Source organism: Mercurialis annua, linkage group LG1-X, assembly GCF_937616625.2.
Source record: "Mercurialis annua linkage group LG1-X, ddMerAnnu1.2, whole genome shotgun sequence".
Lineage (NCBI taxonomy): Eukaryota > Viridiplantae > Streptophyta > Magnoliopsida > Malpighiales > Euphorbiaceae > Mercurialis > Mercurialis annua.
The window spans coordinates 26,260,078-26,273,448 of NC_065570.1; positions in this window are offsets into that span (position 1 = coordinate 26,260,078).

The following is a 13,371-nucleotide window of genomic DNA, read 5'->3' on the forward strand; positions in this document are numbered from 1 at the left end:
TGAAACGTCTGGATTTGTTTTGAAATGTATTAAACATTTGGTTTGGTTTCGTAACATTTTAAACGTGTGGCTTAAATCGCTAAAAAGTTGAAACGTTTGGATTTGTTTCGTAACGTTTGTAAATGTTTGGCTTAAATCGCTAAAAAGGGGAAACTTGTATCGTAACGTTTGTAAACTTTTGGCTTAAATCACTAAAAAAGCGAAACGTTTGGATTTGTTTTGTAACGTTTTAAACGTTTGGATTGGTTTCGTAACGTTTTTAAAGTTTGGCTTAAATCGTTAAAAAGATGAAACGTTAGAATTTGATTCGTAACGTTTTAAACATTTCTATTCGTTTCTTAACGTTCGAAATGTTTGGCTTAAATCGCTAAAAATGTGAAACGTTGGGGTTTTCTTCGTAGCGTTTTAAACATTTGGATTTGTTTCATAACGTTTTAAACGTTTGACTTAAATCACTAAAGAGCTGAAACGTTTGGATTTGTTTCGTAACGTTTTATACGTTTGGATTGGTTTCGTAATGTTTTGAATGTTTGGCTTAAATCGCTAAAAAGGTGAAACGTTTGAATTTTTTGTAACGTTTGTAAACGTTTCGCTTAAATCGCTAAAAAGGGGAAACGTTTGAATTTGTTTTATAGCATTTGTAAACATTTAGCTTAAATCACTAAAAAGGTGAAACGTTTGGATTTTTTTAACGTTTTAAACTTTTGGATAAGTTACGTAACGTTTTAAACGTTTTGCTTAAATCGCTAAAAAGGTGAAACGTTAGAATTTGATTCGTAATGTTTTAAACGTTTGTATATGTTTCGTAACGTTCTAAACTTTTGGCATAAATCGCTAAAAAGGTGAAACGTTTGGGTTTGTTTCGTAACATTGTAAACATTTGGATTGGTTTCGTCACGTTTTAAGCGTTTGGCTTAAATCGCTAAAAAGGTGGAACGTTTGGATTTTTTTCGTAATGTTTTAAACGTTTGGATTGGTTTTATAACATTTTAAATGTTTGGCTTAAATCCCTAAAAAAGTGAAATGTTTCAATTTATTTTCTAACGTTTGTAAACGTTTGGCCTAAATCGCTAAGAGGGCGAAACGTTTTGATTTGTTTCGTGACGTTTTAAACATTTTGATTGGTTTTAAAACGTGTTAAACGTTTGGCTTAAATTTCTAAAAAGGTTAAACGTTTCGATTTATTTCGTCACGTTTGTAAACGTTCGGCTTATATCGCTAAAAAGGTGACACGTTTGGATTTGTTTTAAAATGTTTTAAACGTTTTGATTGGGTTCATAACGTTTTAAACGTTTGGCTTAAATCGCTAAAAAGGTGAAACTTTTAGATTTGATTCGTAGTGTTTGTAAACATTTGGCTTATGTCGCTAAATAGGGGAAACATTTGAATTTGTTTCGTAATGTTTGTAAACGTTTGGCTTAAATCACTAAAAAGGAGACACGTTTGGATTTGTTTTGTAACGTTTTAAACGTTTGGATAGGTTTCATAACGTTTTAAATGTTTGGCTTAAATCGCTAAAAATGTGAAACATTTGGATTTGTTGCGTAATATTTGTAAATGTTTGGCATAAATCGCTAAAAAGGTGAAACATTTGGATTTATTTCGTAATGTTTTAAACGTTTGGATTGGTTTCGTAACGTGTTAAACATTTGGCTTAAATTGATATAAAGGTGAAACTTTTGAATTTGTTTCGTATCTTTTGTAAACGTTTGACATAAATCGCTAAAAAGGTTAAACATTTGAATTTGTTTCGAAACGTTTTAAACGTTTGGCTGAAATCGCTAAAAAGGTGAAACGATAGGATTTGTTTCGTAGCATTTTAAAAGTTTGGCTTAAATCACTAAAAAGGTGAAACGTTTGGATTTTTTTAATGTTTTATACTTTTGGATTGGTTTCGTAACATTTTAAACATTTGGCTTAAATCGCTAAAAGGGTGAAATGTTAGGATTTGATTCGTAAGGTTTTAAACGTTTGTATAGGTTACGTTCTAAACGTTTGGCTTAAATCGCTGAAAAGGGGAAACGTTTGGGTTTATTCCGTAACGTTGTAAACATTTGGATTGGTTTCGTCATGTTTGAAACATTTGGCTTAAATCGCTAAAAAGGTGAAACTTTTGGATTTGTTTCGTAACGTTTGTAAGCATTTGGCTTATATCGCTAAAAAGGGGAAACATTTGAATTTGTTTCGTAATGTTTGTAAACGTTCGACTTAAATCACTAAAAAGGAGACACGTTTGGATTTGTCTTGTAAAGTTTTAGACATTTGGATAGGTTTCGTAACATTTTAAATGTTTGGCTAAAATTGGTAAAAATGTGAAACATTTGGATTTGTTTCGTAACATTTGTAAATGTTTGGATTTGTTTCGTAACATTTGTAAATGTTTGGCATAAATCGCTAAAAAGGTGAAACGTTTGGATTTATTTCGTAATGTTTTAAACGTTTGGATTGGTTTCGTAATGTATTAAACATTTGGCTTAAATTGATATAAAGGTGAAACTTTTTGATTTGTTTCGTATCTTTTGTAAACGTTTGGCATAAATCGCTAAAAAGGTGAAACATTTGATTTTGTTTCGAAACGTTTTGAACGTTTGGCTGAGATCGCTAAAAAGGTGAAACGATAAGATTTGTTTCGTAGCATTTTAAAAGTTTGGCTTAAATCACTAAAAAAGTGAAACGTTTGATTTTTTAACGTTTTAAACTTTTCGATTGGTTTCGTAACGTTTTAAACGTTTGTCTTAAATCGCTAAAATGGTGAAACTTTATGATTTGATTCGTAACATTTTAAACGTTTGTATAGGTTTCATAACGTTCTAAATGCTTGGCTTAAATCGCTAATAAGGCAAAACGTTTGGGTTTGTTTCGTAATGTTGTAAACATTTGGATTGGTTTCGTCACATTTTAAGCATTTGGCTTAAATCGCTAAAAAGGTGGAACGTTTTGGATTTGTTTCGTAACGTTTTAAACGTTTGGATTGGTTTCATAACGTTTTAAATGTTTGGCTTGAATCGCTAAAAAGGTGAAACGTTTTAATTTATTTTCTAACGTTTGTAAACGTTTGGCCTAAATCGCTAAGAGGGTTAAACGTTTAGATTTGTTTCATGACGTTTTAGACGTTTTGATTGGTTTCATAACGTGTTAAACGTTTGGCTTAAATTGCTAAAAAGGTGAAACGTTTCGATTTTTTTCGTAACATTTGTAAACGTTTGGCTTTAATTGCTAAAAAGGTGAAACGTTTGGATTTGTTTAGAAATATTTTAAACGTTTTGATTGGTTTCGAAACGTTTTAAACGTTTGGCTTAAATCGCTAAAAAGGTGAAACTTTTAGATTTGTTTCATAGCGTTTGTAAACATTTGGCTTATATCGCTAAAAAGGGGAAACATTTGAATTTGTTTCGTAATGTTTGTAAACGTCCGGCTTAAATCACTAAAAAGGAGACACGTTTGGATTTGTTTTGTAATATTTTAAACGTTTGGATAGGCTTCGTAACTTTTTAAATGTTTGGCTTAAATCGCTAAAAATGTGAAACATTTGGATTTGTTTCGTAACATTTTGTTTACACCGGCCCGAAGAATTGTTGGACAAGAGCATCATGTGGGCTTACCAAGGATTCAGGCCCAATAGAAAGCCTTTCCAGATAAGTTTTCTTATTATTATTAGGAGTTTGTAGTTCATCAGGAGTATTTCTTCTTAAGAGTATTAGTTCTAGTTTAATTAGGAATCTCGATTGTGTAGAGCTATAAATAGCTCAGAGCTTCATTATTTTTGTATCAACAAATCAATCAATCAAAAAACCAAGCCCAGTGCTTTTTATCCCGCAATCCCCGGATTGTTTTTATTTAGGAGTAGTTTTCAGTATTAATCTCTCCTGAGTTCATAGCTCCTAGATTATTACTATTAGATCACATGCTTAAGTGTTTTTAACCAAAGAAGCCCTGTGAATATCTACATAGGTTCGTTAAAGTATTAAACCTCAAACCGATCCCGATTATAAATTCAAAAATTCGAGTCCGGAATATTTCCAGACGAACATCTTTTGGTGACTCCACTGGGGAAATTAGTTTATGGTTAGCACAAAAACGGACTTTAAGGACGATTCCAGGCACGCTCGGTGTGTACGCCGACAACAACTGAAGGGAGGTGACGTAGTAGAAGAATCTGACTCGGAAAAATCTGAAATCATGGCTAAAGACAAACAGGTGAACCAATCGAACAAATTGCCGAATACTTCGGACACCGATGGGAACCTACAAAAGGAAAACCTGGGACGACTCTCTTCTGGGCAGTCCACTGCCGATCAGGCTTACAGACGGGCCGAACAAAGCCAGACACCGAATCGATTCGGATATCCAGGTGGTTCGGCCGAAACAACGCAGCAACCCAATAAGTTAGGGTATACATATGGATCGGTCAAGCTCTTGACGAGGCATGATGCCGAATCTTCTGGAAGGACCGATCACCCGGGGGCAAGCACTTCGAACCCTCAAGGCGAGCCCAGACCACAGGGAGCTGCTACTGGAGCAAACACCCAAGAACCCAATATGGTCGAACGCTCGTCTTCCGAAGGGGGCGAGCCTACTATTTACAACCAGGGGCAACTTGTGGACATGCTAGAGAGACTTGGGGTAGATCTGAGACCAATGCCTCGCCCGTCATACATGAAGCCCTATCCAGACTGGATCGATAAGTTATACCCTTTTCCAAGGGGATACAAAGTACCCGAATTCAGTTTGTTCTCGGGCGAGGAAAAGGGGCAATCGACGGTCGAACATGTCGCCCGGTTTTCAGCCCAGTGTGGCAAAGCTGCGGCGCACGATTTTTGGAAACTTCGGTTGTTCGCCAGTTCCCTAACCAAGATGGCATTCACGTGGTACTCAAGGTTATCACTGAACTCGGTGGATACCTGAAAAGATCTCGACATCCTCTTCCATGCGGAATTTTACAGAGCACCACCTGATGTCACCCTTACTGATTTGGCTCGAATTTCTCAATTACCGAGCGAATCGGCAGAAAAGTATATCGGCCGATTTAGGAAACTTAGAACAAGGTGCTCCACTAAGATGTCTGAGGCCGATTGTGTTCCTATGGTGGTAAGGGGAATGAGCTTCGCCATGAGGGAGCACTTCGAATGTCATCGATTCTGTGACTTATTTGAATTGACAAACAGGGTGACGAGTTACGAAAGACTTCTCCAAGAGAAGGAACAGAGGCGAGGCGCTTCTAAAGGAACCTACTACAAGGACCAACTGGACGTGGCCGTATTGTCGGAGAGTGAAGATAGTAGCTCTGAAGATGAAGTCAACATGGCCGAATTAATGGGGACTAAGCCTCTGGAATGTTCGGCCTTAAGAAAACCCGGTTTCGTTAAGAAAAATAAAACCGTAGTGGTACAGAAATACTCCTTCGATTTAACCAAGGCCGACGAGATCTTTGATGCCTTGTTCAAGGATGGACAGATCGCCCTCAGTGAGGGACACGTAATCCCACCACCAGAGGAGCTGGTCGGAAAGGATTATTGTAAATACCATAATTCCTGGAGGCACAGCAGGAGTAGCTGTGTGAATTTTAGAAACGTGATCCAGAAGGCGATCAACGAGGGGAAACTCTTATTTCCAACAAAGAAAGAGGCCGATGCAAAGTACGTCTCCATTAATACTGTTCGGCCTCACTTCGACAGCTTCCTGGAGCAGGGGCAGATCCAGAGAAAGTGGAATCCTAGAAAACCTAAACCCAGGGTGGAAACCGATGGTTCTAAATGGCGAGGAGAAAAAGGGCGACCTCAGCAACAAAAGAGGAAACGCCACAGCTCGCCTACTGCAGAGATAACTTGCCCATCATATAGTACTTGTTTCGAAGCTAAGAGGGCCGAAAGAGTAAGGGAGCATCCTAAGACATTCAAGCCTAAATCGCCCACGGAACAGTGGCAGAGGCATCAGCCACAGCGGGAGTCTAAAACAACCGTGTTCAAAAGGATTTTTCGGCCAACGGAGGAGACCCCTCGTATGACGAAAACCCAAAAGAGGCGTATGTAGAGGTTGTGACAAGAGTCGAGGGCAAACCACCACTCACGATTGGCACTAGAGGCCGAACAGGGGGATAAAACGATAACCAAGAGGTTGGGCAATAGGGGTCGGATCGAAACTACTGTCGAGCCACATGAACGAAGAACCCCTAAGGTAAGAAAGATATGGGTCCCGAAGCAAGTGGGTCGAACATAAGATTTGACCAGCACAACTAAAAAGATAGAGGCCCACAAGAGCGAGGCAGATACTGGCGAGAAACAATCTTACAAAGACGTGCTTGTTTCTCACCAAGGTGGTCAGTTAAAAGCAAAATTACCCAAAGATCGTGAGGTAATCGTTTCACACAAAAAGGGATGAACAGTGGCAACTAAGCACGAGGGTTGCGCTCGTTGCGGGACTTAACCCAACACCTTTTGAAAGCTTGGGTCCCGGTTGTCAGGGACGAGTACGGAGTGAAAGTGGTCACACTTCCTGATTCTTATAGAAGCAAGCCTGGGCAAAAGGCGACGTTGGAAGGCGATGTAATCGTCCCAGAAGGTGATAGTGCCGATAACATGGCAGTAGTATCACTTAGTAAACCCCAAACGAGGATGACAAGGCATATTTGGCCGCTATATATCAAGGCCGATTTGAACGGGGTGTCAGTCAACAGGGTCCTTATTGATAACGGAGCCGCGGTGAATATACTACCGGCAAAGATGCTCAAGAAGCTCGGCATAGATCGGGATCAGCTAGACCCAACTGACGTTTACATGACCGATTTCGCCGGGGGCGAGACGCCGTCTGAGGGATACATTACTCTCAGGATAAAGGTTGGGCGAGTAGAGACCGAAGAGGGATTCTTCGTGGTCAACGCCCGGAGCAACTACAACATATTACTCGGCCGAGATTGGATACACTCTAATATGTGCATACCGTCCACCATGCATCAAAAGTTGTTCATATGGTGAGAGGACGGTGAAGCCGAAGTTGTACAGGGCGATCCCAACCCCTTCGGCGAAGATCATAATGTGCTTGAGCCACATTTATATGATGAAGAAGTGCGAAACATACAGTTCCTTAGTTCCAAAGGGGAGGCGAGCGTACCCCGATTGTTGGTCAACTCGGATCGGCGAATGTCAATGACCCTTGGGGCAACGGCCGATCTACTATCATCAAACGTTTAGAATGATAGCACGACACAAGGAATTAAGGGAGAAGATCAGACAGCTGGCTTCTCTATATGACGTTGCATCGGCCGAATGCATCTACGTGGATTAGGATCAAGACCCAACAGGATCACTGAGAATCGGGGATATACAGCTGGCAACAGGGAAACTGGAAGATGATCTCGCCCAGGTACAAGATGACTTGTTAGAAGTGAACTTGGGCACGGCTGAATCGCCCAAACCTATATATATCAACGCCGGGTTAGATGAAGAATTCCAAGGACGGCTGATCGCCTTGCTCATCGACTTCCGCGACTGTTTCGCCTGGTCATACGATGAAATGCCGGGCCTCGATCCAGATATCGCCGAACACAAACTACCTCTGAAAAGTGGATTTCGGCCATTTTGACAGCCCCCCCGACGAATGTCAAGAGAAGTGGATACCCTCATCCAGGACGAAATTAAACGGTTAAAAGATGCCAAATTTATCGGAGAAGCTCAGTATACCGAATGGCTATCTAACATCGTCCCTGTGATGAAGAAAAACGGAAAATTAAGGGTATGTGTGGATTTTTGAAACCTCAACCTGGTCACGTCTAAGGACGAATACCCAATGCCTGTGACCGATATGCTGATAGATAGAGCAGCAGGGCACACGATGCTCAGTTTCCTTGACGCACACTTCGGGTACAATCAAGTACCAATCAACAAGGAAGACGTATCTAAAAAAGCTTTCAGATGTCCTGGGCCGATGGAGCTTACGAATGGGTCGTTATGCCTTTCGGCTTGAAGAACGCGGGTGCGACCTACCAAAGAGCGATGAATAAAATGTTCAGAGGACTGGATTGCCTTGAAGTATACATTGATGATGTGGTGGTGAAGTCGAATACCGAGGAGGTTCATTTGGCCGATCTGAGGAAAGGGTTCGAGTGCATACGGTCTAATGGGTTAAAAATAAACCCTCTTAAATGCGCATTCGGAGTATCGGCTGGAAACTTCTTGGGTTTCTTGGTTCACCAGCGGGGAGTAGAGATAGATAAAAACAAAGCCAAGGCGATCATTAATGTTGAACCACCTAAAACCAAGAAGCAGCTTCAGAGACTGATCGGTCAAATAAATTTCCTCAGACCATTCATAGAAAACACAGCAGGCCGACTTCGCAGTTGGAGTGTTCTGCTACGAGGAAAGGAGACCGATCACTGGATATGGACGGACGAGCAGCAGAAGGTGTTCGACGATTTAAAAGAGTACCTGGCAAAACCTCCGGTCATGACCCCTCCGAAGCCGAATAAACCATTGTTGCTTTATTTATCAGCTGCACATGAATCCCTGGGGTGTATGCTCGCCCAAGAGGATAACGGGGTCGAAAGAGCGGTCTATTATCTGAGCCGTGGGCTGACCGATACTGAGATTTGCTATACCGACATAGAGAAGATGTGTCTGTGTTTGTACTTTACGTGCTGCAAGCTACGATATTACATGTTGCCAGTAGTAGTGTACGTATTATCCCAGACCGATATCATTAAGTATATTCTGTCAAAACCATACTTAAGAAATCGGATTGGGAAGTGGGCGATCGCTATGTCCAAGTTTACATTGGTATACGTTCCCCAGAGAGCAGTAAAAGGACAAGTGTTGGCCGATTTCCTGGCCGATCATCCTGGTATCACCCTTAGGGAGGAAACAATTAGTTGCTGCGACATAGCCATATGGGAGATGTGGTTCGATGGGTTCAGGACTAGCCAGGGGGCAGGCGCCGGAGTACACATCGTCTCGCCAATGGGGCATCTTACCGACTATCGTTCAAACTCCAGTTTCAGTGTACCAACAACAAAGCAGAATACGAAGCCCTGATATTTGGTATCGAAATTTTGGCCGAGCTGGGGGCAAAGGCAATCAACGTTAGAGGCGATTCTTTGTTGGTCATCAAACAAGTGATTGGCGAATTCAAGTGCGAGTCCGAACTATTGGTGAGGCATTCAACAAGGCGAAGCACCTGATCGAAGGATTCCATGATACAAGGATGGAATACACCGAGAGGGCCGATAACGGTGTCGTGAATGATCTGGCTCAACACGGCAGTGGGTACAAGTTGAATCTCCAGTTCGACGCAATCGAAAGAGAAACGCCGAATTTCCATACTGGGGGCATCACCATCGATGAAAGGAAATATTCGGTCTACCAATTGGATGTCACCCAAGATTGGAGGACTGAAATCATAAGATGGTTTGAGGATCCAGACCATACGAATAGGAGGTTAAGGATCTTGGCCCTAAACTACGTCGTTCTATGAGGCGAATCATACAAAAGGGTTTTGAAGGGCTACTCTTCAGGTGCATCGGTCCAAAGGAAGTAATGTTAGCAATGGCCGAAGTACATGAGGGGATAGCGGGCGCTCACCAGGCAGGCCCCAGAATGAGATGGTCGATCCATAAATACGGCTTCTATTGGCCGAAAATGGAACAAGACTGCGTAAGATATGCTAAATGGTGTGAAGCCTGCCAGAAATGTGGCTCGATATAGCACGTCCAGGCCGAAGAACTCCATTCCATCATCAAGCCATGGCCATTTAGAGGATGGGCGGTCGACCTCATAGGAAAAATATATTCCGGCTCGTCAGATGGCCATACTTTTATCATCATCGCCACTTGCTATTTTACCAAGTGGGTCGAAGCAAAGCCTCTAAAATTGCCCACGCAAGAGGCCGTGATCAAGTTTTTTAAAGAGTACATCATTCACCGACATGGCCCACCCGAATCCATAACCACTGATCAAGGGACGATGTTCACAGGAGGCGATATAGTTTGGTGGGCATCTCAGATGAAGATCAAAATGCTGCACTCAGCACCATACTATGCGCAAGCCAACGGACAGGCCGAGGCGACGGATAAGGCTATTAAGCTTATCGTTCAGAAGATGATTGAAGAAAACCCAAGACAATGACATGTGTTGTTGTCAGAAGCAGTTTGGGCGAATAGGACCAGCCAAAAGTCGGCCACAAGAACTTCACCTTTCCGAATGGTGTATGGGTATGATGCTATGTTGCCAATGGAGCTTACTGTGATGTCTACTCGCTGTTCATACCAGAATATATTTTCCAAGGACGATTACTTTGATAAGATGGTTATAGACTCCTTAGATCTCTACGAGGAGAGATTGGCGGCATTAGATCACCTTGAAGCCCAGAAAAGAAGGGTTGAAAGGGCATATAATAAGCGGGTGAAACCGAAGTCATTTGCCATAGGCTATATGGTATGGAAGGCGATCCTACCTATTGGCCATAAAGACAAGCGACTTGGTAAATGGAGTCCGAACTGGGAAGGCCCGTTTATCGTAACTACCAAGTTAACAGGCGGTGCGTATGTACTGGCGAATATTGACGGGGAGGAACACGACAGGGCGATCAATGGTCAATTTCTAAAGAAATATATTCCCAGTTGTTGGGAGAACATTGACCGACGACTGTTTGGAGCCGACAAAGAGTGACACAACAGATATATATCGGACGTTCAAAGACCGATAGTCATTTCACCAAGGCCGAAATTAAAAATGTATTCTTTTTTAATTGCTATTCGGCCAATTACTTTTACAAGCTTGCTTTAGCAAGGCCGATACATGTAAAACCTTATGGCTATGTTTGGCCATGTATTGTTACAGTTGAGTTTTTTCAACGGGTCCTCCGTTTTTCTCAACTTTCTAATAAGAAATTATGAAGTACAAATTAAAAATATCGGGCTAATAAAAGACCGATAATAATGATGGAAACATGAACACAAAATGCGCAGTAACAAAATATTCGGCCCCCTCGACCGATTAACATACAAAATAAAGCAATGTTATCAAAAGATATGGCCTCCAGGCCGATCAAAAAAGCATTAGTATTCAGATATTATAGAGTAAAAATTGAAATTGTTCTAGACTTGGTATTACTACAACATTGCTAAAAATGGCTAAAAGTATCGCCCATCTCACTGCGAACAGTGCTGAAAGACTTGCGGGCTTCTTCCACCTTGGGCTTCATCTTTGCAATGCTCTGTTTCAGGAGGTTTCAGCTCTTTTTGACATCGACACCTTCGAGCAAACTTTTATCCATGGAGGCTTCCAGCTCGCCGATGCCCTTCTCTTCAACCCCCAGCTCCAGCTTCATAGCAGCAATTTTGTCTTGAAGCTCTTTTGCGTGCTCCCGGCGATTGGTCAGGGTTGAAACAACCGATTTCACAGTTACCTTCAACGCCTCCAGTTTTTCTTTGGCTTCGGCCTCTTGAGAGGTTAACTGGTCATGCTCGATTTGGATCAGCATCTATTCATCGTAAATCTTTTGAAAAGCGGGGAGTGATGCAGATAATTTAACCATGGCGCCACGAGCTTTCTTGCTAATGATTTCTGGAGGAGCGTCGACCAGGGCAGTTTCCTCAACTTGAAAAGAGCAATGCCCTATGACTTCATCTCAGAAATGACATCCAGATGGTCGCCCCAGTTCTCGGAAGACTCGCTAGTAACCTCCGCCTGTATTTCGCCTTCTAGCATAAGCAATTCCTCATCTTCACTGTCCTAATCCAAGAAAGCGGCTGCCTTTGCTGCCACGTCATCCTGATCGGTCGGAGACAAAGGGATCTGCCATGTTTGCCCACAATAAAAGATCAGCTGCTAGGCGATCAGTTTAAGCAAGAAAATCTTAAAAACATACCTTGGAGTTTGGAGTTTTGGGCTTCGCCGCGAAGTTAAGGTATTCTGAAGCCAGGGGCGACAGAAGCTGAGGAGTCTCCATTCGCCTCAAAATCTCCGAAGCATTAGGAGTCTGAGAACTAGTGGCCAGCGAAGTTTGGTTATTGCCTTCACCTTCGAGAGGCTGAGATTCGCCCCTGGATTGAATATCGCCTCCATTCTGAGTATCGCCCTTGGAGGACGAATGGCAGCTTTGCGAAGGGGTAGCGGCAGGAGACAGATCAAACATAGAAGATCCTTTATTTTCGGCGACTCCCCTGACAGATTTGCCCTTGGACTCAGATCGCCCTTTCTTTGCCCTTGGTTCTTTGTTTGAAGTTTTGGCAGCTCTCTTCTTTTTTGACTTCTTCGCCATTGGGTTTTCTTCCTCATGGTCATTCTCCCAGTTGTCTTCCTTCTCGAAGCGAGGGATGCTGACTGCAAAGAAGTACCAAGTGTCAAAATAAAGATAATTAATTGACTTAACAAAAAATACTTTCAAATACCTGGGATTCTCTGGTACCCGATGCGCACCAGTTCGGCTACAGATTCTTCGTAAGGTGGGCATCAGATGCCATTATACGTTACTCCCAAATCAGTTAAGTCAACTTTATCTTTCTTTTTTCTAGACTTGGGTTTTTTAATAGGGGCGATTGTGGCATAATTACATTTCGGTACGTGAGGGACTTGTACTTAAATTTGGGGCGAACCTTTTCTAAAAAGAGTTGGTAGGGCAGGTGATTATATTTTTCCTCCCAAATTTTATCCCATTTTTTATAAAAATTAGACCGAGCTATTCTCCTATGTTCTTGCATTTTAAGATTCATTTATGGGCGATCTAAAGGGTCGAATTTGAATTTGTAAAGACGTTCAAAACAAGAAATTTCAAAATGATAACCGAGAATACCTGTAAAAGATTGCCGTTTTGGGGCCTGCAAAAGAAATAAATCGGCATGAGTGGGTTTTCTGGTCAAAGGAGGCAAATCGAAATTATGAAGTGAAAGAATTTCTTTGGGTGATAAATTGAAGTATGTATGGACGATGGAAGTCCACCAGTCGGTGAATCCAGAAGTACAGATTGTCTTGACACTGGGGCGAGACAGTTCATATATAGGGGGAAGGTAAGCTCTGTTTAGACGGTTTATGTATTGGAGTTCGGCGAAATTTTCAATAGAGGTTCTATGGGTCCCGCGATTATTGAAGGCGATCAATAAAGGACATGGAATTCCTTGGGCGAAGCCAAATTGGCGAGACACATAGTTAGGACAATAAGGTTCGACCCCACTACGATCATATTCTAGTCCCGCTATCAAATTCCTTGATTTAAGGGCACTTCCCCAATAAGGACCGCCGAGCTTCAATCTTGGATTGTCCGCAATGGCTTCTTCCATATTCTCTATATCCCACCCGGCGAGGAGCCAAGACAGGGGGTATGTAAGCTGAAGAGCGGGGCACATTAACTCCGGCGATCTTATCGCATGATTGTTGAACACTTGGA